We start from the raw sequence: 8,984 nt of genomic DNA on the forward strand, positions 1-8,984 counted from the left end.
GTAATATGTTCTTCATCAAGACTATTTAATTTAATTTACTCTCTCAAACTACACATTTATTTCTCATCTAATTTCAGACTGGATTTTTTTTTTTTCCCTTTCTTATTTAAAAGAAGGAGGAAAAAAATAAAGGTTGACTTATATATTCTACACTTTTCATTCAGCAGTGCACACAGTTACAGCTGGAAATCAATTAAAACAGCACAAATACATTTAGACAGTGTGAGGGCGAAAATAAAAAAAAAAAGCTTTTTTCTTCTCCCGTTATCTGTCACTGTCCTCTGAGCCTCGGCTGATTCTGCTCCAGGCTCTGTTTCTTAAAGATGTCCAAGGAAAAGGAGGCAAAAATTAAAATAAAATCCTCCTGCTCTCCACGTGAAATTTAGCAAATTTGCTTTCCTTAAGCGTACATTTGTATTTTATTTCATTTTATTTATTTATTTATTATTTTGGATGGGCCCTCGGTAGGATTTTTAAATATGATGTGTGTGTGTGTGTGTGTGTGTGTGTGTGTGTGTGTGTGTGTGTGTGTGTGTGAGTGTGTGTGTGTGGAGTCAAACTTGGTTAAAGCAGCATTTCTGATAAAAAATAAAAGTGAGTCGGGTTCAATAATGATGCATTAAAAATGTTCACTGTCGGATAGTCAGAATAATAATTATTTCCCGCTAAAAGCCTCGTTAGATTAATGGAGAGAACAAACAAGCGTGGCTCAAACTTAATTATTCCTGGAAACTTTGTTATTATTATTTTATTTATGTATTTGTTTCGCGCATTTTTCCAACAGACCAGCCGCACGCAGCTCTTTATGTCGGTGAGAGCACCTGATGTGCACCGGGGCTGGATGGTTTCATATTCCGCTCAGGTGTGCGGGGAGCGGAGCTGGCAGGTTGCCCTCCGCTGTTAAAACAACAGGCTCTGACTCTGTGCGGAGCAAAAAAAAAAACGCACGCCGCTGCGCGCAATCCACTCTTTTACCACACTTTTTCTTCTTCTTCTTCTTCTTCTTGACATGCAAACATGTGGCGTGTAAATATGAAAATGAATGAGTGTGAGAGCTCTCCTGGCACTGACTTCTCTCTCTCTCTCGCTCTCTCTCTTTCTCTGTCTTCCTCTCTCTCTCTCTCTCTCTCTCTCTCTCTCGCTCTCCCCGTGTCCCCGGAGAGCAGCGCGTCGGAGAGGAGCGGCTGTAAAAACCAAAGTGGGGCAATGAGACAAGCTGCGCCACAGCTGGCAAATCATCGATTTGAGCATCAGAAAACGGGGAGGGGCGGTTCGTTTACCTGCCACCCTCTCAAAGCAGCCCTCCTCACATGCCGCTACTCTCCTCTCCTCTACTTCACCCCCGCAGCCCGCAGCGCACGGTTGCTCACATTTCTGCGCTCCATCCGCCGTGTGCGCTCCCCCAACTTCAACCTCTCCGCCGCCGCCGCCACCGCCGCCGGTGCGGTTTTCTGCGAGACGACTCCCTCCCTCTCCTTCCACCATAGGACTTTTGACTTTTTTTTTTCTCTCTTTTTTTTTTGTTGTTGAGAAAAAGCAGTTTGTTTTTTGTCCTCCCACAGAGCAGTTGCCTATTTTTGGATCTCTCGTCGTGGAGCAGTGACAAGAGGTTGTTCAACTTTTGATGGAAAACAAGAGGTCGGGCGACTGCTGACTTTAAAGGTACGAACCGCTCACAAATCACACTTTATCCTCATGTATCTCTCTCACACATGTTTTATTTTGTTTTTTTAAACTCTACCATATCGCTTTTATTTGATTGCATGACTCATTTTAAAAAAAATAAGGTGCGTCTCTCTTGGGTTTTTTTTATTTTTTTTGGAAAGGGTGAGCGATTAAATGAATTAAAAGCAATTTCCTCTAAATCACTTAAAACCCACACAGACCACAAGTGCCTGCTCGGAATTAATATTTCATTTATGAAATAAAAGCGCAGAGCTGTGAGTGTCGTGCGTAATGGTAAATATGAAACGTGCAGAACTTTGATTTTTAAATGTGCAGAAAACAGGCCCAGTGTGTCATTTCTGCACGGATAAGCAAAGCACTCGTGATATCGGCGGGGTTAAGCACATCCATCTCCTCTAATTCGTTTAACAACTTCTTCAGCGCGCAGCAGAGGAGCAAGAAGTGATGCTGCTGCTGCTGCTGCTGCTGACCTGCTGATCTCTGGAGCTGCCTCACTGCTGCTCAAAGTTTCACACTGTCCCTCAAATCATCAATCTTAAAGGGAAATATTTTAAAGCCAGGACTTTAGATTTAAACAGGCCTTTAGTTTCATTTTTTAAAAACTCTTTATGATGGCGTGCATGTGTGTGTGCGTGTGTGTGTGGACAGTTGCCCCACCTGCCCATCTACTTTTACTACTTTTTATTAGGCCATTAGAGCCACTTCATTTATTCTCTCCGTACACTTAATATTTAATTAACGTGTCAACTTGCTTCAACACTTTTATCGCCGTGGCGTGAAATACTCAAAAGAGAAAAAGACACACACACTTCAACTGAGCGAGGACAGCGAAGTAAAGTAAAAAAGGAGAAGGTGTGAGTGCGTGTGTGTGTGTGTGTGACACAAACAGTTAATGAATTTATTGCTTTCTTTCTGCCTGACTTGGTGCGAGCCAGTCAGATAGATGTGATGATACAGAAATGTTGTAGTAATGCTGCCTTGTGGCTTTTGTCACAGTGCTGATAAAGTAATATCAGGTACAACCTGATCTGTGTGTGTGTGTGTGTTTGTGTGTGTGAGAGCGATAGAGAGCAGTTATGAGAAGATGAATTGCCATCTTTTAAAACCTGCGTGGGCACTGCTGTTCTGTGGTTTGCAGGTTTTTTTAAAGGTTTCACTCTCTGCTCTTTTACAAAATAGCTGACATTTCACACAGCAGCAAGCGTGGCCACTCGCTCTCACTCTGATATTCGTGATTATTTTTGTCAGATACCAGCACAAACACACTCGTGTAAGACGCACTTGGGTTTGTGTCTCAGGTGTGAATCTGTCATAAAGATTATTAGTGTTAATTTGGAGAAAATCACAAATTCTGGTGCAGAAGTTTGCATTAAATCAGAAACTTGATCAGATAATTATCCTCGTATCGTCTTCAGTATTTTTTTTTTCTTCAGTGTCACCGGTTGTTTATCGTCTTGCCATTGTTGTCTGGCTGTGGGCTTTCTTTTTGCTCGCACACATGCGATTATGAGGTCAAGCATGGCACCTCTGCATGGGAAAAACAGGTTATGGCGCTGCACCTTCCCCTTTTATCTTTGCAGATCTGTGGCAGTTCAAGGTGCTGTGGCTTATCTGGTCAGTGCCTCTGACAGCAGTGACACACAGCCCTTTTCCTGTCTCAGGCTGCCATGTGTCACTTCTTGTAAAAAGTCCTCAGAGAAAGACGAAAGCCTCAACGGCAGCCTCGCGAACGTTGAAGCAAAACTTCTCGGTTTTACTCTGAGCCCTTCGTTACAACCACTTCTTTATCAGTTTGTGGTTGGGAAACTGGCACAAGAAAATAAAAAAGAATTAGTCGTGTACATATCCACAGCGGCGTGTCGATGCGTTTGGCAAAATTTCTGCACATAAACTTGTTTGGCAGGAATGATAAGAATCAAGAGTGTAAGGACGGCGGCGGCGGCGCTGAGTATGACTGCCAGGTCACACAGATCCAGCAGTAAAGCCTAAACATCTGTCGCAGCTTATTAGTGTGTAATTAATTCCTCTGAATGTGTTCTGTCGCGTTCACAGTTCTTACAATAACTCCACTGTGATTTATAATTAGGAGGAGACCCAGGAAAACACCTCAGTGTTTCCACCTTTCTATTTCTAACTTACAGGTTTAACCTTGTTACAATCACATCTTTCCCCCCGCGTCAGGCTCTTTTGTTTTCATTACATCTAATCGAAACTAGTGCACGCTGCATTTACTGTACTGTAGTAGTGTGATGGCAGGAAACCAGCTTGTAGTGTTCACAAACATTAAGAGATCTCTTGTTGTCTTTTCCTTTTTAAAGCCACTTGTGCAACTCCTTTAATTGTCACTTGAGGTTGTCAGGTCGGGCGTTGGGACAGGAGGGATGACGAGATCTGTGAATCATCATCTAAACCTTAAAACCCCCTCCAGTAAGATTAGTTAAGCACAATCCGGCGGCTGCACGTTGGCGTGCCGAGCTCTCGCTCAGTCTCAGGTTTAGCAGACGCTGAGGAGCAGGTTGTCAGATGAGAGCAGACGACAAAGTTTGTCCCGTGACCCTGAGAGACCAATTAGTCGTTTGGAGAGCTCAGGTTGTGATTTATTTTCGTTGCTGTTGTTGTCTTCGCTTTGCAGTGTGCTCTGAAAACGATATTAAGAACGCTTCGATACGTGAGTTTAAAATTGAATCTTTGCTCTGAAACATGAGTTTTATTGCTTTCAATAAAATAAAAATGTGCAGGGAAAGCGTTGCCGCCACACTAAAAATACGAAACCTCGATATGTCGTGGAGTTTGCTCTTTGATTTCCTGCAAGCAAAAGATGCAGATTATTAACACCCCTGCCGCTGAGTGTTTGCTGGGAGTTTAGAAGCTGGGCTGTGCCTCACTTTGCTGAGACTGATATCTCTGTAAAACCATTAATCGTCTTTCTTTACCACCTCGATAATTATCGCTGTAGCAAAATAACAGCTCAGCAAACAGTGAAATTATACCTGTGGTAGGGAGCAGAGTAAATACCTGTTTAGCTGCCAGCAAATGTATTTATTAGACTGTCGCCAGTAAATAAGAGGCCTGTCTCGTTTTTTAATGTGTGGCTCTTTGGGGATTCCACCCCCTCCGCCCCTCCGCCGCCGCCACCACCATCATCCCTCCTCTGTATGAAATAGCTCTGTTATGATTGCTAATAGAGGAGAAAGATAACAATGATTCCCAGCGCTTTTTTTTTTTTTTTTTTTTTAAAGACATGTTGCAACTAGTTTGGAGAAAGAAAAGGTTGGTGTGTTAATAGGGACCGCTGCATTCCAGGGCTCAGAAATGTAAGAAAGCCCCCCTCCGACAGTTGCAGACATACCACCCTGGGTGAGTGCTTAGTGTGTGATTCAGGGAGTTACAGCTCATTTTGTCATTATCTGGAAACTTCTTTATAAAAAAAAAAAAAAAGAAAAAGAGAAGAGAGGGGGGGGGTTATGTTGTCCCGGCATGTTCGACTGCATTTATTCTGGCATATGCTTTGCATACTGTTGATCCAGATTCCTCGGCTTAGTGATAAAAGCGTCACATTGTTTTTGGGTCCTGACAATCAGCCCCGTTTTGTCGAATGGGTTGGCGTGTCCTCGCCGCGAGATATAAAACCCAAAGTCCGTCATGTCGGTTTTGTCACGCTTTTTGCAAAATGACATCCCTGCTGTTGTTGGATTGTTTTTTGTTCTCGTTATTTAGCGCGCTTCATGCTACCGTGGCGAATATAATTTAGGGAGAGCATATACATCTAAGTTTTAACGATTCAAATCACATTATTACAGGTCTCACCGTATGTTGTTGTTGTTGTTTTTTTTAATTTCTTGAGAGGAAAAAAAAAAAAAAAACTCTTTGTCTTTTATTCCGATGCTTGTCTTTATCCAATCTGTGTAGGTTTTTCTGAATCCTTTGTTCAGAGGGAAAAAAAGAGAGCGATTTAGAGGAAAGCGCATCCTGCTAAGATCAGGTTGTTAATACCCACCCACATACTCCAATGAAACAATTTCAACAGATACTGTATTCTCTCTTTCTCTGTCTCTCTCACACACACACACACATACACACCCTTGCCTTATCAACCGTTTTGTTCGTCAGTGGCTGGATGATGCATCCTTTGACAAGGGATTAAATATGCAAAGAAAAATATGTAGATAAAGACGCGCATCCTTAAGTCTGCACCTCTTATTCAATACTTCTGCCTAAGCCTCGATATTAAGAGCCGTTTTCCCCACACGCTCACATCCCATCTCTCCTTTCATCTCAGCGTACCGTCACTTCTCGCACACACTGAGGCGAGTAACACCATCACATCACCTGCCTTCATTTCCTCAACACTCCCAAGAACTCCCCACAAGGCCGTGCCGTGCCCTTCACCGCCTCTTCCTCAGTACAGGAAAAAAGCAGCAGGACGTCGCGACCTTTCTCACCCCTTCAGTCTGTCCTCTCTCGGTGCCACAAAGCCATCTTCAGTATCTCTTTCTCTCTCCTATACACACACAAACACCCCTGTCTCTAACTCTATTAATTGTTTATTTGTTGCGATCCACGAGGCAGAAATTAGAGTTTAATTATTCGGTCATGTGATGACGGGAGTCCAGCAAGCGGTGGCAGAAAAGTTATTTCTTTTAAAACAACCCTGCCTCTGATGCCCGTTGATTGTTCTATGACTAATTGGTTTTATAATTCGATAAAGGCGAGGAGAGCGGGAGAGGGAGGGGGCGATAAACAAGGCAGCGGAGGGTCTTCTCTGTGCAGTTTTGAATCTTTAGTGTAGATTCCTGAGAGGAAAGGCTGCCACAGGCCTGAGCTGACCTGGCTCGGCGGTAATTACGGCCGACCTGATGCCGCCGTCAGGGTTCAGGCCGAGGCGCCGTCCCCGAAGGCCGAGGCCTTGTTCCACGCTGAAGCACGCTTTGCCGCCTCTGAGCGGATGCACGTGTGTCTGTGTGGCATGTATCTGCGTGGGAGCTGCATTGTGTACAGTGTGAACCCCACAGATCTTACGGTGGGTGTTAAGAGTGGAGATGTAAGAGCAAGGGGTGTGAAAGGAGCGGTGATTGTTTCATATATCCGGGGGGCGGGGGGGGGGGAGGAAAAAAAAAAGTTCGTCTTCGGCGGCGACGCAGAGATCCGTCGAGGCCAACTGGCGTTAGGCCTTCCTGTCAGCAGACCTGAGGTGGAGACCACTCGCTCCGCTTCTATTTCTGTCGACTTCATGTGATTATAAAACAATTAAGCACTTAGGAGTCGACTCTCAGTTCATTACATCCCCCTTGTTCTTTCTTTCTCTCTTTTCTCCCTCCTCCCACACCAGAGCGCGGACATATGAAAATGTAGAAATCACCTTATTTCACAAGTAATTGAAAGCCACGCTCGCTGGATGAGGGGCTAATGGAAAACATGGAACTAATCTGATTCGGGGGTTATGTTCATTACGGAATATTTAGTCTATCTGTGCTTACCTCGTAACGAGTGATGAAGCAATTTTTCATGGTCCTCAGGTGTCTTGTGAGGGAAACGTTAATGAACCACCTCACCACTGAACTCTATGCAGGAGTGAACCTCGGTTTGGTGCAACAGTTGTGCAGGCAGATAAAAAGAAAACTGCAACTGCGTTTCTGAGAAGACAAAGAACAAAGTGAGACCTTAGCCGACAAGATGACGCATTAAGCTTGTAGTAAATATTGTGTTCGATTTGCTCGTTATATTTTGTTTTCGTGGCATGTGTGAGTCAGTAACACATTTTGAAACTCATTTAACCACATAATGACCTACAAAAATAAGCAATTTCTTTGTCTTTTGTGTGAATTAATTCATAAAAAAAATTAAATCTGTAATTGTAAATACATAAAACACTACCTCCTGTGTCTTTGCAGTGCTTTTGTTGACACAAGACATTCATTTCATTCTAAAACACTCATTTAACTGCTTGTTGGTTTTGCACGGTGTCTACTGTACACCACCCTCGTTTTCCTTTTTTCACTGTACATGACATCTTGTCTCGCTGAGTTTCATCGGTGCACCCACACTGATGCAGGCGTGTTGTGACACGTTCCCCGACAGATTATTAAATCCTTTTGCAGCCTCTAATAATACCATTATGTTTATGTGTGCGCGTGTTTTTATTGTGGCAGACACTTGCAGAAAGAGCTCAAAGTCAAACCAGTGACAGCGCTTAAACCCCCGGTTCTGTTTGTGCTCGCTCAGACGGGATGTGCAGACTAATTTGTATTAGTAATCCAAATAATCGTATTAATGCCCATTAGAAGCATCACAAGTGGCGAGCATGAAGACATCACAACACCTACGTACAGCAAGTGATGGCGCCGGTTTCGCCTGACAAAGTAAATAAAGACGCTTCTCGATGTTGAGCCAACACTGATACATTTTTATTCACATTTTCTCCCTTTGTGTGCTGATTAATAGTGTCTTTTTAAGGAAACAGACATAATATTTAATTCCTTCTGAGACATAAACATGTGGTTTGAAAAGCAGCAGGCCAGATGTGATAGTTTTGATAAGTGTGTTATGGTAAAAACATACAGTACACTGTGGTAATACACACAGCGCAGGTGAAATGTATCTGTGGTGTAATGCTATGACTCCTGACATTTAAATATGAGGTGTCTTTGTCGCAATGTAGCATCCAGTCTGTCATGTTACTCATGTCATGTTTCATGTTTTCTTTACAAACGCAGCCAACAGGCACAAAAATCTTGCCTGAACAATTACACTTGTGTACACGCACGGCGCACCGCGTACTGTATCTCCCCAACACAAAGCCGCACAGGCTTGTAAAAACCCACCTTGAGCAGAGCTAAATCTGTATTCAGCACACGATTATAACAGCACACAGCTAGTATTTTTAAACAGGCTTTCTGTATTTCAAAACCCCATTTTTTCCCTCTATTCTGTGTGATACAAAACGGTATATGTTAATTGATAATCAGCAGTGTTGATTCAGTGGTGCATTCAGTGCAAATCTGTGCCCTTCTGGATGTCAGAGGGTTTTCACAGCCACGTCGGTGCCAACCTAGCTGGCAGTGCCGGCACCTGTTGGCGGTGCCAAGGCCTGGCAGGGGTTATCGATGCTCTCTGATGGTGCCCGACAATCACAGTGGAAATGACTGCGGCTGCTTGCGTCATGCCAGATAGAAAAGAGCATTTGCCGACAATGGCTCGCTTTCACCGTCGCTCCTGTTTTCCGAACGCTGCTAACTGCCGCCAAGGAAAAAAAAAAAAACAGAGAGAGAGAGAGAGAGAGAGAGAGAGAGACGGGAGCT

General features: G+C 43.7%; 1 protein-coding gene across 1 annotated transcript in view; it reads left to right on the plus strand.

Moving 5' to 3' along the window:
- Positions 1 to 1,306: 1,306 nt before the first annotated feature.
- The window catches only part of satb1b (SATB homeobox 1b), a 63,736-nt gene continuing 56,058 nt past the window's right edge, over positions 1,307 to 8,984 (plus strand). The window contains exon 1 of the mRNA XM_084356480.1: positions 1,307 to 1,662. The gene's annotated coding sequence lies outside the window, so the exon portion shown is untranslated. The remainder of the gene's footprint in view (positions 1,663 to 8,984) is intronic.

Source organism: Pagrus pagrus (genome assembly GCF_965226575.1).
Source record: "Pagrus pagrus genome assembly, chromosome: 7".
NCBI classification, from domain to species: Eukaryota; Metazoa; Chordata; class Actinopteri; order Spariformes; family Sparidae; genus Pagrus; species Pagrus pagrus.